At 41.9% G+C, this 24,865-nt stretch overlaps 1 protein-coding gene across 2 annotated transcripts in view; it reads right to left on the bottom strand.

The window, feature by feature from the left end:
• LOC115936741 (guanine nucleotide-binding protein G(I)/G(S)/G(O) subunit gamma-2) overlaps positions 1 to 24,865 on the bottom strand; it is a 95,221-nt gene that overhangs the window by 28,286 nt on the left and 42,070 nt on the right. The window contains exon 3 of one of the 2 annotated variants that reach the window (XM_081830520.1): positions 15,558 to 15,690. The exons of the other annotated variant lie outside the window; for it this stretch is intronic. The gene's annotated coding sequence lies outside the window, so the exon portion shown is untranslated. The remainder of the gene's footprint in view (positions 1 to 15,557; positions 15,691 to 24,865) is intronic. 2 annotated transcript variants of the gene reach the window in all.

A 24,865-nucleotide genomic window follows, 5' to 3' on the forward strand; every position in this document is an offset into this window, starting at 1 on the left:
AAAAAAAAAAAAAACAATTCTAGGTCTAGAAAACAAATCAGAAGTTTATAGTCTCCCAGTCACTTGATGCTATCTTTATTAATCTCATTTGTCAGTTAGCCATATCGTTCGTGAGCGGTTGTTCGCTGCTTTTGAGTTAGAGGACTAATTTCTAACAATTTCAATTTACAGTTCTTCAGCGCCTCTACAATTAGTCACCTGGGTAAATGTCTCTGTTAACTGTTCATAACTCAGCACAAGTTTAGCTTGGTCATTTTGCCAAACTCATTTTTTGTTGTTGTTTTTGTTTTTTGGATCCCTACTCTAATTTATTCTGTAGCAAGTAAGAACACCATCATCAAATTGATGAGAGTATATATACAAAGAGTCCGGGGAAGGGCTTTCACAGTCAGAACACAAGTGAATTTCTGAGTTGTGGCTGCAATGTGAGTTGAATAATAATCGTAAAAACAGCCTGCCCGGTTTCACGGTACTTTTTTTTTTGTGAGCTATCTTTTCCTATTACCAGTTGACCACTTTGACCTGAACATACCAAAATAGCACATTTCCATGTCTACTAATCAGCAAACACTAATTTCTTTTTGGTTCTCCCACCCCTAGGGATATTTTAAATCAATAGAGGATTTATTTGTGAAGCTTGTTGCTTCTCCCTCAACACTTTCAAGCCCTAGAGTGTCAGGGCTGGAATCCACCTCACATGCTCACTCTTTCCTAATCACCTGTTTCAACAATGGGGCCGTCACAAAGATATCTTTTGGGTGTCACAATGTCCTGGTTTCCTCACTTGCCTTTGCTCATTTTTGAGCAGCCATGTGGAGGCTGAAGGTGGCAAATAAAAAAGAGATGAGAATGGGGAGGGGGGTGTCAGGGAAGGGGTAGGATAACAGATGTCCACACAGACTTTGGCGTGGAAGCATTTGGGGATAGAAGGTATGAAATGATATTGGACTCCAGGGGGCGCTGGTTGGTATTTGAATAGGGGAGGGGAGGGGAAGGAGAGCCAGGAAGGGGAGGGGAGTCAGGGGAAGGGAGAAGAGGCACAGGAAGACAACCTCCCCTGTGGAGATGCAGGGGGTTCATGAGCACCCAGAATGCAGAGAGCTAGATGGCACAATGCTGGCTAAGGATGGATTTGTAAATAAAACAAAACCGGAGTCTTCCAAGCACCTTCCCCCTCCTCCTCTCTCCCCTCCCCATCTTTCAGGGCTTCTCATTTCTGGGAATTTGATTTTACAGGCCCCAAAACTCTGTTCTTTCTCAGAGGACCAGGAACTCATACTAAAAATGAGTATTAGCTTCTAAACCAAGGGCTTGCCATGTGCCAGGCTCTGGGCCAAGTTCCTGTTTCCTCCTTACAACGCCAGGGACGTAAGCAGTGCATCCCTACCTGGAGGAAACCAGGGCTTGGATTAAGTCAGAACATTAGAGAGACAGGTGTTTCTAAAGCAAGCCCCCCACCAGGGAAAGCTGTTCTTCCAGCCCTTCTCAATTCACATTTTCAGATGCAGCAGACTGAGCCTAATCTGGGGACTGTGGTATATGTTTGGCCGTTTCACAAACGTAACAGCAATTTTTACGGTCTTTGTAGCTACAGAGAGAGCTAATGGGAATGAGATCTGGTGCAGAAGTTGTACCAAACAAAAATGCTACGGGGCCAATGGGGAAGAACATGAACCAAGGGACCAGCATATCAACTCAAACTCTACTCTGGACTATATCCATGTGGTTTTGCTGGGACGTTGCCACTTACCAAATGGGAGAAAGACACGATTGTGTCTGATTTCCCTCAAATCAGCATGGGAGCCGTCTATGCTGTGTAGGTGGCAAGTAAGACACAACACAGCTTCCCTGACTTACTTGGGTGCCAGAAACCATTATTTGAAATGACAGCTCTCTGCTTTCCCGTAAACTGCTGTTTCTGAAACAACATCTCTGTGAGATGCAGCCTTCTGCTTGGAAAGAGCATCACTGGTTAGCTGCTTTTAACCACCTTGACAAAACATAGCCCTTGAAAAATGCTGGCTCAAAATCATGGGTTTCACAGATTTTGTAAAATGAAACAGGAATGAATAGACCATGCCGCAACTTAAAAATGACACATGAGCTTGAGTTTTTATCTGAGCCCTGGATAATGCAAGGGGCTGTGTCCACAAATGGGAGCTGGCATTCTGAGATGTTAGATGGGCTTTGATTGCTCGAAGGCAAAAAGACCCATATTTTGTATGGAATAAGTTGGATTTTCTTTAAAAAAAAAAAAAAATGGAAGCCTTGACCATGAACCAGTAAGGTTCCAACAAAAGAGAAATAATGAGCTTGTTTCCATAGAAATGGCTCTGTTAACTTACTGCCCCACTACAGCAGGCAAGGGGGAGCTGGCAGGCAGTGGCCTTCTGCCTCCTTACAGGAAATTATTTATTGGTTAATTAATTTCTCTAAAAAACACATTGCTTCAATTCTAAATCCTCAGTGGATCTCAAGCCTTAGGCAACCCCTGGAGTTCAGGGAGACTAGCCTGCCTGAGCTTTCTTGCCTCTGCTCAAATGGACCCTTAGGCTCACAAAATGGTAACATCCGAAGTCCTTTGGCCGAGCTCTTCAATGCAGCCCCCCGAGTAAGAACCGTACCCCCTCCACTGAAGTTTGTTATCACCGTGTTGTCCAGGGATATTTCCCGTGATGTAATTGACAGGTGGTACAAGAGTAGAAAAACAGGTGCGAGGAGACGGTAGACCTGAATTCTGGTTCATTCTGACATTCCTAGCTGTTTTTTTTTTAGTGAGAAAATCACTTCATCTTTCTGGGCCTCAGGAGCTCAGCTGGATTGTAGGACTGCACAAGTGTGCCTGATGTTTGTGACAACACATTATAAAGTACAGAGTGCTAAAGAAGGAACTGGCACGAACAGGAAATGACCGCCACCATTTACTGAGCAACTACTAAGCTCTGTAACCTAGAAACATTACATACATAATCTCCAATCCTCACAACAAGGAACATGGAAAAGCAATCAGGGACTAAGAAAGGCAGAGGGAGGGGCACCTGGGTGGCTCAGTTGGTTAAGCGACTGCCTTCGGCTCAGGTCATGATCCTGGAGTCCCGGGATCGAGTCCCGCATCGGGCTCCCTGCTCGGCAGGGAGTCTGCTTCTCCCTCTGACCCTCCTCCCTCTCATGCTCTCTCTCTATCATTCTCTCTCTCAATAAATAAATAAAAATCTTTAAAAAAAAAAAAGGCAGAGGGAAAAATCTAGGATTATGACCAACTGTGCCCTCTATTAACTGGGACCTTTTTTTGGGCGGGGGGAGGTGGGTAAATCTTCACATCCCATTTTGAAATTTCTAATTTGCATTGATGACTTCTTAAAGAGATGGCGATTATTTGAAAATCCATTGCGATTTGAAATTAGTAAATAAGGATTTATTAAGTGCTTACAGTGTGTGACTCAGAAGCATGTGCACGTGTTAAACATAGGAAGTTTCTACGGAAACCAGCCACGAAGTAGACGTGAGAACCCTGTGGGCTCCCTCAATAATTCTAAGAAGGCGCTGCTATCTTTCACTAGTATCTTCTGGAGGGAAAGGCTCACGTCCACCTACAGCATTTGTAAGGGTTTCCTGTGGGCAGAGAATAAACTTGCAAGCCAAGCACCTGAGGCTGTCTTCTGCTTCCTCCTCAGGTCTATTTCCTGTGTGTAAAGACCAGCAGAGCATCTGTGCACACACAGCAGCTTTCCCATCAAAATCTACAGTCCCTGCTGCCGCCCCACATCACTAGCCCTAACTTTCAGCCAAAAAAGCCTGTTCTCTGTTCTCCCAACACAGCCCATGCCCGAGGCAGGCATGATTCCGCTATACGGCTCTTTCCCTCACGTGCAGCTGTATCTTACAACCAGGCCCTTAGCCTCTCTTCCTCGGAGAACCCTTCCTCAGCAGCTACCTACCACAGTGACCTCCTCAGTCCCTCAAACTCATACCCACCCAGGAGCCTCTTTCTACTAAGAAACCAAGCTATTTCTCTGGCCTTTTTAAAAAATTGCACGTTGACTGTCATTATTAATTATTAGTATTTTGTCCAGGCTTCCTCCCATAAATATTTATTATACCCTATCCTTCTATCTCCGAAGTTGCCCTGTTTGTCTGTCTTCACTGGTTGAACAGGCCAAGCCAGGTTTCACCCCAGGGCCCTTGCACTTCCTATTTCCCCTGTCTGCCAAGCTGCATTGCTCTGGCTGGTAGTGCCCACGACTGCTGCTTTCTCCTTTGAGCCTATGTTCAAATGCCAGGTCTCCTGATTACACTATCTAATAAAGTGCCCTGTCTAGCTCATCATTCTTCCAGCACAGCACCCTGTTTATTTTTTTCCAATGCATTATAATCATCTGAAGTTACTAATTTTTATATCATCCATCTTTCTCCTCCCCTAAATATAAACTAAGAGCAAATAGTTTGTTGTGCTCACAGTAAATATTTGTTAAATGAATGAAAGTCCTCCATGTAGCACCCTCAGCACCCAGCCTTATGGGTATTAGATGCTTCAGTAAATGTCTGCTACTTGTGAGGATGAGTACCTGGAACACAGAATCATCCATGCCCCTCACCACAGCCCCATCAAACATTGCTCCCCAATACAGGTTGCTAACGGTGGCTTTTGTTTGGTAGCAAACTGGCTTATGGAGCATATTCCCTAAAAGGGCACCTCCCAGGCTCTTGATCTCATCTGATCTTTAAGTATCCCCACATAATTAGGGCAAAAGATAAGCTTGTGACTTGTACCTTCTTCCCTCACTTCATTTCCTGAGAAATGGGACAGATCCTCAGGTAACCATATGCCCTGTGGGTTGTTTTTGGCAACATATAAATCATCAATAACTTTTCCCAGTTGCAAAGTTACACAAACACACTGTTTGAAAGTGTAAACATCAGTCTGATGCTGAAAGCTCCTTTGTAGCCTTGGCCTCACCTTCCCCCCACCTCCACCAAGCGGTGACCACTGGCTCAGGCAGAAACCCAGCGTGAGGCCACAGCCCTGGAAATGCCGCACAGAAGGCTTTGGCTTCTTTTTCTTAGTTTAGTGTCAGGGACAGCAAGGAGCACAAAAGTCGGTCTCAAACCGACTTTTAAAAATATCTTTAAAAGGGGCGGCTGGGTGGCTCAGTCGTTAAGCGTCTGCCTTCGGCTCAGGTCATGATCCCAGGGTCCTGGGATTGAGCCCCGCGTCGGGCTCCCTGCTCTGCGGGAAGCCTGCTTCTCCCTCTCTCACTCCCCCTGCTTGTGTTCCCTCTCTCGCTGTGCCTCTCTCTGTCAAATAAATAAATAAAAATCTTTAAAAAAAAAAATCTTTAAAATATTAAAAAATATTGAAATTTTTTTTTACTTTAAAAATATTTAAATATGTAAAAGAAATACAGAGCCATTATCAGAAAACTGGAAAACACAGAGATTCAGAAAGCAAAACTCCCCTATAATCTACCATCTGGAGACAGCCAAATGAACCCTGCCAGTCATTTTTCAAGTGCCTTTCCCCAATTTGGAATGCTTACTTTTTGGGTGTATAGTATCATGTTGGGAAGATAATATTAACTAATATACATAATCATTTTCTGGGCCTTGCATCAATGCTGACTTTCTGAGACGTTTTCCCATTATGCACACTGTAAGATTTATCCATCCCTCCCCCCATATCTGTAAGAGAATGAAATGATTTTAATGTTTCCCTATTACTCAACTGTCACATTTTATACCCTCTTTTAAGGCTATTACACATCTCTGACATGTAATGCAGAGCCATTTTTTATTCTTCTAAACAATATTGTTTTTACAACTACTGCTCTAAGTGCATAAAATAAATCGCCCTGATGATATCTCTGATTATAAGGACCGAGTAGAGGAAAAACGTAAGAAATTTAAGGTGAAGTGACAGGTAACCCTTTCTTTTACTTTATCACTAACTAAGGACACAGACAACTCTTGCCCACACTGATTACCCTGCAAGTCCCCTGGATTGGAGAGGAAGAGAATCAAGAAGGGGAAGAAGGGGACCCTTCTCCACAGCACAGCTGTTTACTTGCCATCTCGGAAAGGCGAAGGGATTTGTCCGACATGTTGACCAGGAGATCATCTTACAGATACTTTTTTTAAAGTCAGTTTTATCAGGATATAATTCATATACGTTAAAATTCAGCCATTTTCAGCATGCCGATGAAAGGGTTTGACAACTGTGTATGTGTAATCCTGAAACCACCTCAAAACTGCCCATACTATTTTCAGGAGCTGCTTAGCCACTTTGCTCACTTTCTTCCTTTCCTAGCCTGGCCTCCCAGAAAGCACACCTTTGAGATCAGTCCCCAGGTACCAAGAGCAGTTCCAAGAAAGCAAAGCCTGTGAACTTGACTGACCTTCCTTAACATGGAGTTTACGGAAGTATGAAATTTCAGAGCTTGGCAGGAGCCAGAAGTTATCTTGTAGGACCATCTATCCCAAACAAATCTTTTTTTATAATCACTGATTTAATATACTTTAATCACTTGTGACACAGGTTTCGAAAATACCTCTGAATGTCTGGAGCTTGTGGTTGGCATTGTGTTTTATTTAACAAGTTTAGTTCTGTTTTGGCAGCCCCTGGGGGCTCATGGCAGGAAGGCCTCCCCAGGGTGAAGGGTGAGGATTTTTATAGGAATGAGCAAGTTAAAAAATTGGCTCCAAAATGACTCCTCTGCAAATGTATACCACTAACCCTAAAAGAGAGGCTAAATATGAGGCATTTGAAACTCACTGAAACAAGACCTTACTTCACAGATGAAAAACAACAACGGCAACAACAAAATTAAGGACCGGAGCGGTGAAGTGAATTGCCTTCGAAACATAGCTATAACCTAGTGTCAGAACCAAGGACTTAAACCTGTTCTGGATGTCTAATATCAGAAGAATTATTAAGGTTCAAATTTCTTCAGATTTCTCACTAAGTCCCACCCCGCCCCCAGAGAAATCCTATCAGGAGGATGGGTTGGGGGGCAGGGAGTTGGTGAAATGAAAACATACAATCCTACTCTCTCTGCTGACCCCTCACCATGCCATGATGATCACCACCCAACAGTGAGACTGTCTGATCTATTAAGGCTAGAGGCACTGGGCTTAATTTTCTCACCTTATTATTATTATTTTTTGTACTATTTTTGTAAGAATGTAAATACCCAGCAAATTTGACTACGAGGTGCCCTGATTAGTGAGTAAATAGTATTTGCGAAGCTGATCTCTATACTTTAATAAAATAGGTTTAATGTTGTGTGGAAGGAGAAACTTATGTAGCTCTCCAAGGAATTTTCTGGAGGCCATCTCTTTGGAACATGTGTGGTGTCTTTGGATGGGAGCATGAAGGGAAGACAGAGGGGCATGGAAGCAGGAGAGCTGTGAGGATGTTTTCTGAGCTGACATCCATGGTACCCCAAGGTACTGAACCTATGTTCACAAAGAAAATGTGGGAATCAGCATGGGGTAATAGAGTGCTGAATTCCAAGGCTGGAGGTCTGGATTTGAGTATCAACTTTGTCAAGTGATCACAGATGAGTCATTCTAACCCCTCTGGACCTTGGTTTCCCCTTCTGTAAAATGAGAGTGTTAAGGTGAATGATTGCTTCTTGTTAGTTGTTTTAGAGATACTAATATGGTTTCATTCCCGTCAGTGTATCATTGTATCCCACAGCTCTAGGACTTTTTCAACATAGTTAAGTGTCAGCCCAAATTCCAAAATTAAATGTCCAAGGAGAGTGGACAAATATGCAGAAAAGCCCTAAGACCAAAAGGACCCCAGCTGGTTGAAAGGAAGATTTCAAGCTTTCTATTTTCCATCTTTCCAGATCACTCCCGCTGGACCTTGATTATAAAAATTCAGGACACCCACCTGCTGAGCGTGCCTCCTTTTCAGTGTCCCTCAAAACCTTCGTGTCCTCATGTGCCACCTTACCAGGCTTAGATTCCATGGTCTATTATGTGGTTCACTCCCTTCAAACTCACAACAACACTGCCTCTTTCTCCCTCAATCATACCAGCTGATAAAAATCCCCAACCCTGATTGAATCCAACTCTCAATCTGTCCTTGAGCAGCTTAAGAGTGCTGAGTAAAACACAACCACAAATCCACAGATATTAACTTCAAGTAAGTCCTTGGTGCTGTCCAGTTTTTCTTCCACATTTCCTTAGTCAACTTCCAGTGATGTTTTCCACACCTTTTCCTCTCTCCTCCAGCCTCTAATCCTCCTCAATCCCCATCCTCAACCTCAGCTGATGACCTTGCTTCTCATTTCACTGAAAAACAGCACCCAGCAGTACCTAGAAGAGCACGCCCATGTTCTCCCATGACCAACGTCACCCACTCATGGGCACATGCACATCTACGCTCATAAATACTGCCCTCTCTTCTCTTGTGATGATGAACTGCTCATACCCTGGTTTTTGCTGTTGGTGGTGATTTTCTTTTTTCTTTTTTTTTTTTTTTTAATATCTTGGTGAGGAACCCCTTCACTTCAACACTAGCTCCCATCTTACCTACTAAAGGACTTGAGCCTTATCCTTTTTCTTTCATTTTCTCCTGCATCATCAATTTTCCTTCCTCTTTACTGGAGCAACCCCATCAGCATATAAACATGCCCAAACATCTCCCATCTTCAGAAAAACAACAAAACCTGTCCCTTGACCTTGCATGCCCTCCCAGCAAGAATCCCACTTTTCTGTTTTCCCTTACAGATGCCTTGGAAGACTTGTCTAGCCTCGCTGTATCCACTTCCCTTCCTCCATTATTTTCCTGTAGCCCCTCCAAATGGCTTCTCTTCCACTTACTTTACAGAAACTACATTTGTCTAGGTCAGCAGCAGATCCAACTTCCAGTTTTCCAAATCCAATGATGACTTCTCAGGCCTCTCCTTACTTGACATCTTTTTCAGTCTGCTGTGGCTGCTGGAACCCACTACCACAAACTCAATGGCTTAAAACAACAGAAATTTAGGGGCGTCTGGGTGGCTCAGTCAGTTAAGCGGCTGCCTTCGGCTCAGGTCATCATCCCAAGGTCCTGGGATCGAGCCCCGCATCCGGCTCCCTGCTCCGCGGGAAGCATGCTTCTCCCTCTCCCACTCCCCCTGCTGTGTTCCCTCTCTCGCTGTGTCTCTCTCTGTCAAATAAATAAAATCTTTAAAAAAAAAACAAAAACAAAAAACCCCAGAAATTTATTCTTTCACAGTTCAGGAAGATAGCAATTCAAAATCTGTTCCACTGAAGGGAGATCAAGGTGCCAGCAGGGCCATGATCTCTCCTGGACTCTCAAGGGAAGAACCCATTTCTAGCCTCTTCCAGCTTCTGGTGGCTGCTGGAGATCCCTGACTTGTGGTCCCATCACTCCAGGCTCTGCCTCTGTGGTCACATTGCCTTTTTCTCTTCTGTGTGTTATCTCCCTCAGCCTCTCTCTTGTAAGGATACTTATCATTGGATTTGAAGCACACCAAGGTAATCAAGGATAATGATTCCATGTCAAGAACTTAATCACATCTGCAAAGACTCTTTACCCATATAAGGTTACATTTACAAATTCCAGGGATTAGGACCTGGTATCTTTGATGGCCGTTATTCAGCTACTACCACCTTCTGGCAGCATTTAACACAGTGCATCACGTCCTTCTCCTTACCTACCTTCTTCACCTGACTCCAGGGATGCTGCCTTTGCTTGACTGACTGACTCACTGCTTGCTTGCTTGATTCATTCATTCATTCATAATTGTGGCAGGAGACACATAAAATTTACCATCTTAACCATCTTTTAAGTGTACATTACAGAACAGTAGTGTTAACTATATTCACACTGTACAGATCTCTAGAACTTTTTCATCTTGCAAAATTAAAACTCTATGCCCACTGAACAACTCATTTCCCTGTCTCCCCAGCCCCTGGCAACCACAATTCTACTTTCTGTTTCTATGAGTTTGACTACTTCAGACACCTCATATAAGTGAAATCACACAGTACTTGTCTTTTTGCAACTGGCTTATTTTATCCACACTGTAGCATGCGACAGGATTTCCTTCCTTTCTTTTTTTAAGGCTAGTATTCCTTAAATATATACATATATATTTTTTTAAGGAATATATATATATTCCTTAAAAAACATATATATATATCACATACACACACATATATAGTATGTATATTATATACATATCACATTTTGTTTATCCCTTCATCCACTGAAGAACACTTGGGTTGTTTCCACCTCTCGGCTGTTGGGAATAATGATGCTATGAACATGGATGTACAAGATCCTACTTTTTTTTTTTTTTTTAAAGATTTTTATTTATTTATTTGAGAGAGAATGAGAGGCAGAGAGCATGAGAGGGAGGAGGGTCAGAGGGAGAAGCAGACTCCCTGCCGAGCAGGGAGCCCAATGCGGGACTTGATCCCGGGACTCCAGGATCATGACCTGAGCCGAAGGCAGTCGCTTAACCAACTGAGCCATCCAGGCGCCCCAATCCTACTTTCAATTCTGCGGGATATACACCCAGAAGTGGGATTGCTAGATCATAGGGGAGTTCTATTTTTAATTTTTCAAGGAAACCCCGTACTGTTTTTCATAGTAGTTGCACCATTTTACGTTCCTACCAACAGTGAAGTGCACAAGCAAGGGTTATTTTCTGTTATTTTCTTGATTCTTGCCTTACTTTCCTGTCAGTTCCTTCTCAGTCCCCCTTCTTGGTTTTATTCATCTCCTTGATCCCCAGGTCTCAGTGTGTTTGCACTTTGCTATGTTTACATTCAAACCAGGTGATCTCATTCAGACCCGAGGCTGAATTACCAGCCCTTGGCTTCCATCTCTCAAGCTTCTATCTCCATTACCAGTCTTGCTTTTGAACTCTAGAGCTAACTCCCTACTCAACGTCTCCACAGGAATGGGCATTCTCAGACTTGGTATGTCCTAAGCCAAATTTTTAATTTTCTCACCCAAACCTGCTCTTCCTGCAGTCTTCCTCATGGCAGTCCACGGCAGCTCCATTCTTCTGGGTGCTCAGATTAAAAACTTTGACATTTTTGCTTCTTTGTCTCATAGCTCACCTCCAATCTCCCAGCAAATCCCTGAACACTTCCTTCAAGATATATCCAGAATCCAGCCCCTTCTCCTCCCACTGCTACCAGTCTGGCCTCACCACCTTTATTTCCTGCTTGAACATTTCAATATCAGCCTGTCTTCCCTGATTTTGCCCTTGCCCATTTCAGCATGTTCTTCATATAGCAACTAGAGTGTATGTTAGTAAAATGTATGTCAGAATGATGTCAGTCCTCTGCTTATGACTCTCCAACGGCTTCCCACCTCACTCAGAATAAAAGCTCAGGCTTTACATGGTCTCCAAGAGCTGAATGAAAAAGTCCATGGGTAACTCTCTAATTTCATCTTCCACCAGTCTCTTCTTGTTCACTCGAATACAGCGATAGTATCTCCTTGCTGTTGTTTGAACCTGGCAGGCATACTCCTGTCCCAGAGCCTTTGCACCTCCTGATCCCTCTGTTTGGACTGTTCTTATATTTCACCCCCTCACTTTATTCAGGTGTCTGTTCAAACATCAACTTATTAGAGTTGTATAGTTCCCTGATCTCCCCTGTCTAAAATTTAAAGTACTTCCCCTTCTTACACTTCTCATGCTCCCTACCCAGCTTTATGTTCTTTTTTGGTACTTGGAACCAACTGACATATTTTATCTTTATTTATTTTTATTTTTATTGCCTGTATTGGCAGCATTTATTTAGTATAGCCTACTAAAATATAAGCTCCATGAGCACAGAAAATTAGTCTGTTTTGATCACTGCTGAATCACTAGTGCCTAGAACAGTGTCTGGTTCATGGCAGGCTTTCAGTAACTATTTATAGAATGAATGAGGCACCTATAATGCCTTTGTCAAAAGAGTCATTTCCCAGAAGGAGGTTTGCTTCTATTGATCATTTGTAGATGGGCCTTGAGAGCTTGGGCACTTTGGAACTTTTAAAAAGGCCTTACAGGAAGTTAGCTTTAAAACAAGTTTCCTGTTGGAACCTCTAAACATTGCCTTTATAATCTGTAGGGGATTTGATGCTAACTTGTCAGAGATACTCCTGAGGCTTATTTGTTCCATTTAATTTTAGGCCATCAATATAGAATGATAAGTATAATAGTGGAAGGTTACCTTTAAGAACTCCTATTGTATTTTCAGTGTTTTGGGGAAACACCTCTGAGACAAACCAGAAACAGACTTGCAGATGAAGAAACAATAGCAAGATCGGGTGGCCTGACCAAGGTCACAGATGGTGACAATAAGCCAATTCTTATGTCTCTGACAACTAATACTTTCACTTACCCCAGAAAATCAAATCCCATTTCTTACTAGGTCTTTCCTGTGAAAAAGACTAGTCTCCTCCACAAAGTAGGGCTAAGGACAGAGCTGACATCAGAATCACTTTGCTGGGCGCCTGGGTGGCTCAGTTGGTTAAGCGACTGCCTTCGGCTCAGGTCATGATCCTGGAGTCCCTGGATCGAGTCCCGCATCAGGCTCCCTGCTCAGCAGGGAGTCTGCTTCTCCCTCTGACCCTCCACCCTCTCATGCTGTCTCTCTGTCATTCTCTCTCTCAATAAATAAATAAAAATTAAAAAAAAAAAAAAAAGAATCACTTTGCTTACGGTAGTGATGGATTAATCAGGCTCATGACTCCTATGTCCCCTATCACCAGGGTGGGATTTACCAAGCACTTCTGTGGTCCTGCAACAAAACAAAGCTGACCCTGCTGAAGAGGAATGAGAATGTTCCAACCATATTTATACAGTGTGCTAACCAAATATGCCAAAGGAAGGACACCCACAAGGCAGAAGAGCCACTCATGCCTGGTTGGATCATTATTTGCTTGGCTGAGGGTTCTTCAGAGTCTACCAGTTGAGGCTCTGGGGTGATGAGTCATCTGTATATAGAAACATATTCTGGAATTTCTAGAGATAGATGCTTTCATTACTGGTGAGTTTAAAAGTAGGATGATACGTTTTCTTCTGGCTGATGAGAACAGATAATATCGTCCTAGCAAATAGTTTTCCAGAGGCATTAAATAGCCTATAAAAATGTTCGTTTACCTGCCAAACAGGCATCAGAGCAACCCCCATCAATTACTCCTGCCAGCCCCTTCTCTCAATGCCAGTTCCCCACCTTCCTTATGTTCCCCGCCCTGCCAAGCACAGAAGGATCAAGGCAGTCCCTGTGGCCAGTGGAGTTGTCTCCTCTCATCCTAAAGAATATTTCCATGAAAATCAAACAAATTACGAGTAGCAAAGAGAGGTGGACAGACTTTTCGTTTCAACATTTGGATATTCATTAACCTCACCCACACCCAATTACTTTTGGCTCTAGGCACACAAAGCTTATATTCATGACTAATGCCTCGTATTCTTTCTTTATGTTTTGCCTCTCTGGGAGAAGCAAATTCTGCTGGAACTGCTAGAAAACTCTGTGGTTTATGGAGACTCATTTTCAGAAACGCTGTGTGTCTTGAAAGGCTGCTTCATGAGTGACTGGATTCCCAGCACCCTCCCAGCTTTTCCCTTCTTCAGCAAATGTTAGATGGGTCAGTGCAGATAGGAACTTCATCCACCACTGGGGGTAGATAGGAATGGGAAGAACGGAAACAGGCAGTGGTCCCATTACAGCAGCTATTCAAAATAGCTGGAAAGAGACAACACACAACCAACCCTATATCTAAGCCAGCTTACTCGCTGTATCTGTCATTCAGGTGACTCCTGATTAAGCAAATGAGGCCAATTCATTTTACAGAGACCTAATTAATACTCTGACCTTACTGAGTCATTTGAAATTCCTAGGATTTGGTCCTAAAAACCCTAATGTCAGTAATCCCACTTGCTTGTGAGATGCTTCTATTCCTAAGAGCTCCACATATCCACAAATGATGGAAGAGAATCTTTAATAGAAGTCTTTTAAAATAACTAAAGCTGTGGCTTGATGACAACAAAGGATACATGATTTATATGAGATAATGGTTCAGTTCACACCAGATACTATGACTGTACAAAGTCTGAAAAACGGCAAACACCCAACGGGGACTTCAGAGAAGACTTGGTTTCCATGAAGTATTCTGGTGTCATGACAAACCCTTAGGATTTTAATGATACAAGGGGATCAGTTCATCTTTCTTACCATCATTTGCAAAGAACTTGGTTTCAAAAACTTTCAGTTTTCTTTGACATAACAGATCATTCTTCCTTAACATCTGGGTGGCCTTATTTAATCTAACTGGGCAATTAAACAGAACTCTTGCCAGCCCTCTGACACTACTTTTCTATCAAATATCAATGCAATCTAGAGACTTACATGCCAGGCAGTGCTGGGATCCAAGGAAGCAGACATGAGTTCAGTGCTCAAGGAGCTTATACTCTAAAGGTAAAGGCAGACCCATAAGTAGGCAGTTGCAACATGGTGTCTTATGGGCTAAGACTGGAGAAAGGCCAGGTGCCAGAAGCACCTAAGAGGGGTATCTGAGCCAATTTTTTTTTTCCAGAAAAAGAAAGAAAAAAATAGTTTATAGCACTAATGTGAAATACAGTGGTCAGTTAGGTTAAATAAGAATTTCTCTGTAAGTAGAATGGTGGTTTCCAGGGGCCGGGGGCCAGGGGCCAGGGGTAAGGGAAGTGGGGAGATATTGGTCAAAGGGGACAACATTCAGTTATAAGATAAATAAGTTCTGGGAATACAATGTACAGCCTGGTAACTATAGTTAACAATACTGTATTATGCACTTGAAAGTTGCTGAGAAAGATCTTAAATGCTCTCACCACATACACACATACACACACACACACACACACACACACACACACACACTGGTAATTACATAAGGTGATGGATGTGTTAACTAGCTTTATTGTGGTAATTATTTTGCAGTATATACATGAATCAAATCATCATATTGCACACCTTACACTTACATAATGTCATATGCTGATTATATCTCAATGAAGCTGGAGGGAAAAAAGAAGAATCTGGTGTATAAAGAGTCCCCCTAGAAAACAAAATAGCACTACTATGAACTTGCTTTGCAATTCCTGTGTAAGGGACATTGTGGAATCACAACATGAGCCAATGACATAAAGAATCAGACCTGACTGACTTCACAGGTCTGGTGTTATTTACTGTTACTCATCTAGTGGCAGCTGGATCTTAATCGAACAGGACACACTGAATTATAAAAGAAAATCCGAGTTTGGACACTTTTAATGCTATTAAACTGGGAAAGGGGAACAGAGAAAAGATGTGTAGTGAATGTAACTCAAAATGACATCAGTTCCAGATAAACAGGAAACATTTGATTCCAGACAAAATGATTTACCATGTTGCCAGACTACCTATGCACTCAAATGGGATTATCTGACCAAATGGAACTGCTAATGGTCAGGGGAGACAAAAAAACGAGAAGGCCAGCACAGCCCAGGAATGAGGAAAGACATTTCTAATTAATAGCCCAAGGAAAGGAACCAGTTGAAGTGTGTTTGGCAACTTGCCTCAATTTAGACAGTCCCATCTGCCTCCAAGAACTGCCTCTTTCTGATTGATGATGAGCTTAGGAAAGGTCTCCACACACTCCACTTACTATTGATCAGGCCCTAAGTAAAAAGCTGTTGAACATGAATGAGTCTGAAAATAGAGAAATACAAATATCTGGGCATTGAGAATGTAAAGTATTTACATTCTCAATGCCCTTTTTCCAAGTATTTTCTCAAAAAAGATGATTATCTTTTGGTGACTTTAATATCCAAGTATTTTCTCAAAAAGATGATTATCTTTTGGTGACTTTACTACCTAGACTATAAAAGGTAGTCTGTTTTTTATTGACTTAAAAAAAAAGTCGGTTAAGGATCACAAAATAACAATCGAGTACGGCACAGGGAATATAGTCAATGATATTATAATAGCATCGTGTGGTGACAGATGGAAGCTCTGCTTGTGGTGTAATACAGCATAATACATAGACTTGTTCAATTACTATGTTGTACACCTGAAACTGTGACATCGTGTGTCAACTATACCCAAGTTAAGAAAAAATAGAAATCTGTGACAGAGGACAGTGTTGGAAACACCATTCTGTGTCAGTGGTGATTTGGGGTCAGTCCTGCGGTGCTGAAATATCAAACTTCGCCCTACATTTCTGCCCACCGTACCCTCTGTGCCTTTGAGTCAGACATAAAACCTCTGCCTTTCTCCTTACCTATGAATCTACTTTTGCCTTGAATTTCTATGACTTGTTTAGAAGGGAAGAGAGCATATTTTTAAAAGTTAAGCCTTAAAGTCCAATTTTGCTTTGCTCTTCACAACTTTTCTCTAAATAAATTTAGATGTGCCCTGGTGAAGCCAGGAGGTAGAAGCAAACATAATGTCAAACTGAGGATTTCAGAAGATTTGCAAGACAGCAAAACAATTCAGTGTAACTTATCATGGCTAACAGCACATCTGAGAGTTTACTTCTTAAAAAAAAGGGGGGCACTTCTTTAAAAAAATGGACACTTTACATTCTCAATGTCCCTAGACCTCTGTTCTTCTCAAACTCTTATTTAGCTTAAAAAACAAAACAAAAAGACGACTGACTACTTCCTTGGAGCCTTTTCCTTTTGGGCCCTACTCCATCCTCACCTCCCCAAGTATATTTAAGGCTTCAAAGTCAAGTCCTGTATAAGAGAATTGGAGCACTAGATTCCAAAGAAGAGAGCGTCCTCTGATTTTCACAGAAGCAGATTCTGAGCACTTCTTGTCTTCTGCACATTTTAATTACTGTTACTTACAATGGTTCTGCCATTGGTTAGGAGGAAGGAGAGACAGAATCTGTCCAGGTCTGTAGTCACACTACCTGGTTGCAGTCAGATCTTCTGCCATACACCAACTGGTCAAGTTGTTTAAATACTCAGCCTCAGTTTTGTCAGCTGTAAAATGGGAGTATTATAGTGTCTAGTTCTTAGTGCTAGAATAGTGGCCCATTCATAGTACATGCTTAGTGCATGTACATAGTACATACCTAGGACATAGTACCTGGTTGCTGCTATTATTAGATGATGCACACCAAAGAAGAGACAATGGGCAGGATTATCGGAAGTAGATAAGGGCATTACATATTTTGAAAGCTAAGCAGGACCAGTGTTCACCTTAAATTCTGTATACCTTTGGCAGATCCTTATTTTGAGAAATATGATACTCAGAACTCCACAGTCTGTGTCTTGGGCTTTGCCTAACACTTGAAGATGAACCTCAACTATTGACTTTTTCCAGGATAACAGCCGGGGCCATTGGGTGTTTCTACCTCAAGGCTCATACGCTGAACTGCAGAACAGAACTTTGTTCTGGCATTTTCTTGCCTCCTTCCTCTCTCCCTTCTCTCCTCTGATTTGTAATACTTTCAAATACTGAAGTCCCTCAGTGAGGTAATGCTGTGAGCCTGATCTTCCCAAATGTCTTATATTTCAAAATTACTTCTTCCTGTGCCATTCTTCTTTATCTGTTAACTAATCTCAACTAAACTGTATTAATAACCATGAGGATATATCACGAATCTCAACTAAAAGTATTGAGTGGTGACTGATCTGTAAACAGTACTTCATAACTTGTGAAGGTCATCCATGTGAATTATGTCATCCTGACTTCATAGTTGTTCTGTCGTGGCAAAGCAGATGCTAGCATTCCTATTTCCAGATGAGGAAACTGGGGCTCAAATGAATGAATTGGCTTGCTCTAGTCCACAAAACAGTTAAGTGACCCTACATTAGGAACTCACAGTTTCTGATATGGTCTTCGAAGCCAGTCGAAACAGCTATTTAGGTAATTAATTAGATAAGTTAGGTAATTAATTAGATAAAGCTAGTAAGGTAATTCATACTAAGATGTGAATGACCAACAGCTTAAACCTGTCAAGAGACCTAATGCTTTTAAAAAGGGAAACCGGAAAGGCTAATAAATTTATAATTATAGAATAAAAACGGGAGTGGGGAATTTAAGTATCTTTAGGCAGAGAATCTTTTTGATTTCTGTTGCCCATTCTTGCTGGACCTGTATGGCCATCTGTTAGCTAAGGCATCTCAGAGTATTTGCGAAAGCTGAGAGAAGGAGAGTAAACCTATGCCCCTCAAGAATCTGTGGGCCTTTCCAGTCACAAGCAAGGACTACATTCCACCTTTATCTAAATTCATATCCATTTCTCATTCTATTCCATGTTTGCTTTACTATAAAATAATTTTTAAATAAAATAAAGTGAAACTTTTTACCAGATTAATGCTGGTATGCGGTTGCATTCTCCCAGCTTAAGAAGGCACTATGAAATCCATTTGGAGTCCCACAAACAAATGTCTTTTTACTTAAATCTAAAGCTCACACACGCACACACACACAGACATTTACTAGTACAGAATGGAAAAATGTAAATGTGTTTACATACATATTTGTGTATGGATGGGGAAAACTCAAAGTAACCATTTGATTTCACAGCTTCAAAAATGTTGTGAATCACTAAACCAACCCTCCCTTTACCTCTACAGTTCAGATTTTCTCCAGGCTTGATGACCTCAATGCAATTCTAACTTAAGACCCAAGACCCAACAGGGAACTCTTGCAGAACAGCTCTGCCTGGCCCTGGGCGCCATCTTGATGGCTTCCGCAGGAAATGCGACACCCGGGCTTACCGGGGCAGGGCTTTGCGGGCCTGCAGCAGAAAGAAACCGTGGGTTCCAGCCGTTTCCTACTTAATGCCTGTTATTTTCTCTGCTCAGTTGTTATTTTAAAATAAGGGTCTTTTGTGAAAAAGAAAACCACCCCGTACATGGGAATGCATAAAGAAAGTTATTTGGCAGAAAGACCTGCCCTGCTAAGAAGACACATGTCGGGCTGTTTCAGGCTGAGCTCCTGGGGCCCCTCTGAGTAACTCTTGTGGGTAGTACCTACATGGCCACATGCACAGCACTTCCCCTTCTCCTCCACCCCCAGGGCAGCCTTGGAAATTAGCAGTGGCAATCTTTGACTGGACTCCATTGAGCCGTCCCACCCGCGGCTGCTCAGGAAGCACATACCAGCAAACAGAATGAAAGGGGCCTTTATAAACAGCAGTCGGATATTTCTTAAACAGACTCCCACATAAAGACTTTTTTGTTTCTTACTCTTTAGGAAAACTGAGCTCCTCTGAGCGGTCTTTGGAGAGGGAGGAGGAACTGAAGATGGGGAGGAGGCTCGATGGGGGATGCTACTCGGCCAGGGGACAAAGGAGGGGCAGGGCCAAGTGTCAGACTTCTGAGGTAAAACCTCCAGTGTCTCTGGCTGACAGGGAGTGGGGTCAGGGCTAAGAGGCACTGGCTGGTCACAACCCCTTGGGGTCTTCTCCCCCAGAAAGGGATCTATCCACACAAGGAACATTTAGGAGAGATCCTAGTGCACTGGCCTCCAGAAAAGTGCCAGGGAATGAGGTTTTTTTTTTTTTCTGAGTAGACTCCATTTCTTGTCTTTTTCTTCTCCTTTTCTTTTTACCTAAAAAGCTACATTTTATATTTCACAAGTTCACAAGCAATTTCCTTCCTATCATACTATCCTGGTTTCTCTCTCTTTTGCTAAAGAAACAATCTCCTTAACTATTTCAGACATCCCCAAATCTGAGGAGTATGTAGGAAAAGGACTGAGTTATACAGTTTGATGTGTCTGTCACATGATCATACACACAGGCACACACATACAAAGAAAAAAGGGGATATATAGTAAAGTCTCCTTAATTTATTATTTGTTAATTAAACATTTAATGAGTTTATCATAATATAACTGGATCCAGGTGGTACCTCTACAGGAAATGCTAAGGAAAACAGTACACAGAAAAAAATGACAGGATTTCAGAGATCTGTATGCATTAAGAAGAGAACATGATGCTGTTAATTGCAATTCTGTATTAGCTTCGTTAAAACTATATCTATGTAGAAGTCAGCTACAGTTAATACTTACGTTTTTCTAATACACTTATTCATGATGTGAAAAATCCTTCCCAGGTTTAATTTACAAGATCTCATTATGTTGCTTACAAAGAACAACTCATTGCCTTAGGAGAATCCACATCTAAGCTCCTCTGGTAATGGCATTTATCTCTGTGGTCTTGTTGTCCCGGCCGCAGGTGTGACAGCATCACGAAATTAGCACTAGTTTAATATCCTGTACACACCTCATACCCAGAGGCATAATTACCTGCCTTGTCCCAAGGAGAAGAGAGTGGCTGTGCGTATCAAATAAAGCACTCCATGGTTTATGGCCCCTCTTCCAGCAATAAAATATTGCCCCTTTAAAACATGCCGGAAACAAAGGGAGTATGGTAGGAATTGCGGGAATGTAAGTCTTGGTTTCCACACACTATTCTGTTTATATGTTCACTCCAGTGTCCTAAGCATTCTGCCTCTGTTGGAGTCCCATCCTTCAAGGAGGTGACCTCCTTTCAGTAATAGTAGTAATACCATTACGCTAGTAACAATAGCAACACTAGTAATAATAGTAACACTTCTTAAGAACTTGCCAGAGGCAGGCATGTTCTAAGTACTTTACTCTAAATTGATTCACTGAATTCTCACAACATTATACAGTGGGTACTAATATTCTCCTCCATCTCACATTTTTGGAAATGGATGCACAGAGAGTTTAAGAACCTCTGTCCTCTCTTCTCTCTTCTCCATCCCCAGAAGAATTGAGGTCTTCCTAAGGAGCCCAATATGCTTTTTACTATTCTACATTGCCTCCCAAATTCCAGGGCCCCAACAATTGCAATTTTTAGGTCTATATAAATTCATGATGCCTTGGCATAGAAAGGTCAATATCGGTAGTAACACAGTTAAAACTCATGGTTGGGGCATTCCTGTCATCTTCCATTGTTTACAAAGGATGAATGGGAAAGAAGGACTAAGAACCATTCAAAGGATACTATTCTAAGAGCTCAAATCTCTGATGTTCACCTGGACCTTTTCATTTGTAAATTGTACCCAAACTAAGTCTTCCCTGCTGTATCTCATGGCACTTCGTTCCCATCCTTTGGAGTACTTCTGCAGTGTGCGTGTGTGTGTGTATGTGTGTATGCATATATAGTTGTGTGTATGTTTACTTCTTGTCTCCCTAGACAGATTATAAGCTCCATGAGGACAGAGGCCATATCTGTTTTATTTGCCTATAAATACCTGGAACCTGGTATAGAGTAGGTACTCAAATATGTGTTCAATGAGCTTACCCCAAAAACTCAGTAACACAGTGATAAAAGACGATCTTAGGCTGTGTCACATTTTGCCAAATAAAATGTCTATTCTTCAGGGCTCATTACCTCTCCCCATCACTGGACCACATCCGTTCCTAGGGCAGAACATGCTCAAACAGACAAAGTCACCATCAGCAGCAGTCTAGCTGACTTACAAAGCTACCTTTTATTCAGGGCCCAGGAACCCCCTCGATGGGGCTGGCTATATTGTTCAACCTCAGTCATCAAACTAAACAGAAGGGAAGACCAATCTAAAACATCCTAAATAATGGAATATCTCAGGGTAGATGTATTACTTTTAAGTTCTGAGGTGAATTCCAAAGTATGTGATCTGAGTGTACTACAAGATATTTCATTAGCGACTTGCTTGAAAGACTAGAAAAAACAATCTGTGTTAGGCATGTTTGCTATTTATATGTAAAAAGCTATTTCTAAAGACATCAACGGTGTCCAAAACCAAATCGTTCTTTTAACATTTTAAATCCTACAATCTTGTTTATAAATTACTGCATGTTAATCACTTGCCTTATGATCCACAAAGAAAAGTTTTGTTGAGTAAAATGAAATGTCAATCCAGTCACTATCAGAAACGAAACCAACTGTGAATTAATAGAATTTAAATTAACAAATCTTTCTACTCTAGCTGAATTACAAAGTTTTCTAAATTGGGTTTCCTTGATGGTAACGTATAAGAATATCTCCAAAAGGGCGCCTGGGTGGCTCAGTTGGTTAAGCGACTGCCTTCGGCTCAGGTCATGATCCTGGAGTCCCTGGATCGAGTCCCGCATCGGGCTCCCTGCTCAGCAGGGAGTCTGCTTTGCCCTCTGACCCTATCCCCTCTCATGTGTTCTCTCTCATTCTCTCTCAAATAAATAAAATCTTTAAAAAAAAAAAAAAAAAAAAAAGAATATCTCCAAAAAACAATGACACTAGTCTTGAACTCTTTCACAGGAAAACAGATTCTAGTCAGCAGTGTTAGTTTTGTGTTAAGTAACCAATACACTTCAGTTTCTATTCCACAGCCAGCTCCAAGTAAAAGCTCTTATTTTTGTGCTATAGATGTTAGCATATTTATTTATTTGTTTACTGATTTTGAAAAGAGTCTGCCAAACACAAGGTAAATAAGCACTCTCTCGGGGACCACGCCAGAGATGAGCAACTGCTCTTTTATTTTTAGAAAAGACTTTTGTGTAAGTTGGGATGGATAGTTTTTAAATTTGAGTTCATCCTTAGCCCTGTCTTATAAAGATGAAACTACAAAATCTGTTCTTTTCTTGAAATGAAGGAGATAAAAGTCAACCTCATTTTTTTAAGTGCTCTCCACTGGGACTCACGTCCACATAAGAACAACTAAGAAGCAGACTGAGTAGAAAGCTGCTCTGAGCAGGGCAGCGCCGCTCTTTAGCAATACGCATGATTCCATCTTGGTGATGTGGCCAAATCTTATTAGGGCGCAACCTCGGCAGGTGTCTTTGACACTGTTAAATAAAACTCACTTCTATGCCACTGAATCCCACTGCTTTCCCCCTGTCACTCTGGCTCTTTATCCTGTAGCTCTGGTCTCTTTCCCTTTTCTGGACAGGGAGGTGGGGCTTCTTTGTTAGTTTTAAAATAATACAGTATTTCTGATGTTTGATAAGGAAATGATAAAAAAATTCAGATTTGCTTTCATGATTGAAGTAACCACAGCAAAACAGCTCAATGGTACAGTTCAAAAAAAAAAAAAAGTCTGATTTTTACTTTCAAGGAACAAAAATCTCCCTTGATTGATCCTAAATACCTTTAATCAGAGGGTATTCAGCCTGTACAAGATTTATACCATTTTCTGGATGTTAAGTAATAAAAAAAGACATGGTTCTAATAAACTCGGCATTGGGCTAAGGTTCTGGCTCTAATCCCCTATAGGATGTTGCATCTTATAGGAAGATTCCAGAGGAGATTGCAGTGTGAAGGAAATCAGTCATGTCACTGCTGTCTGACAAACGGGATGCAATTTTCCTGTGCTTTCCTCCTGGGGCTGCACGAGAGCATCTATGGAAAAATTGCTCCTTCTCCATCCCTCTTGCCACCAGCGGCTGGGTTTCCCTGGGAAGTGTGGTGACTGAGAGCATTTGGGGGCTGCTTCTACTTTGATGGAAGAAATTTCAGAACGGAGCTATCATTTTGAAGGGGTGGGGGGAGGAGATGGAGATGTGCTTCCATGCCAAAGGGCTACCAAAGGTTTAGGTCAAGTCCATTAGGCAGGTCTTTCCTAGCCACCATCTCCTCTCCTTTCTAGCTACAGCTGTATTTTCAGCAGGCTCTGCTCACCTGGTACCCAAGCCAGCCTTGAACAAGCTTGGCACTCTATATAAAATCAGATCTGCAGCAATGGGTGAGGTTTGAGCCCTGCAGCTTGATAGCCAGAGAACTGCAGAACACCTAGGCACCCATGTAATGTTTCCTACATTCTGCCCATTTGGCTGGGCCTTTTGCCAGACCTCAACCTCCAATGGCCAGAACTTCCTCCTTGAATCTTAATAAACACAATTAAATGGGAGGCAGCTGTGCAGATAGCAGATGACACTGGAACCTTATACTATTCTCTGACATCCCCTGTCCAGCACACTGCACACCTGCGATATCTACACCAACCTGGGTGTGGTCCAAGGTGGCCCTGTACTGCCCCCACCCGACTGCACCCGGCTAGGTCTCCAGGGGCCTCACGCTTCTGCTCCTGGCTTCCTCCTCTCTCATTGGCCACTGATGAAAATGCACTAGCTACAAATCCAGTTCTCCCAGGAGAGTGTGTTTAATTTGATTTCCGTTTCTTTTTTTCAGAATTATTTTGGTGGTGAAATGTTAACACTTTAAGATGTTATAACATAGGCATCCCAGTGACTGAAATATGAAATAACAGCACAGAACAGGTCCTTGTGGGAAGCCAATGTGCAAATTTTCCCATCATGTTCTGCCAATGGTACACTATTCTCAACTATTCCATTTATCTCCAGGGGGTAAATAATGGATATGTTCCAGCACCCACTCAATTTCTGTGTTTTCTTCTGGCTAAATAATAAGATCTAAAATATGACTTTCCATCTAAAATTAGCCCTCGGTCAGACACTATCAGCTCCACTCAACACAAGGAAATTTCCTACAGAAACAAAATGATTACGTAGATAGAATGATGCCTAATTTCAACCACTAAGTCATTCTTTATGCATTTGATGCTTCTTCTATGTAGTACGTTGTGCAATAGGGGATAAAGAAATAAACAGAAAGAGGTTCCTGTTCTTAAGGAATTGATATTTGAGGTTGACTTTTATATTCTTTTAGAGTCCCACTGTATCCTTTGTATTTCTAATGCCTCCCTCTCTAAAAATGACAGTAATTACAGGTTTACCATACAACAAATATTGTTGCACCCTTTACCTCCTGCCAGACTCCCAGGAGAACAAAAAACCCTGGATGTGGTGTCTTTGGTGTGTTTCTGCCTGAGAAAAGAGTATAGCAACTATTTCCAAAGTTCTCAGCGCATACCCTTACTTCACGTGGGTAGGCAAAAAGGATTATTTCATGCCAAGT

Source organism: Leptonychotes weddellii, chromosome 9 (genome assembly GCF_054177405.1).
Source record: "Leptonychotes weddellii isolate Sample4059 chromosome 9, ASM5417740v2, whole genome shotgun sequence".
Taxonomy (NCBI): Eukaryota; Metazoa; Chordata; class Mammalia; order Carnivora; family Phocidae; genus Leptonychotes; species Leptonychotes weddellii.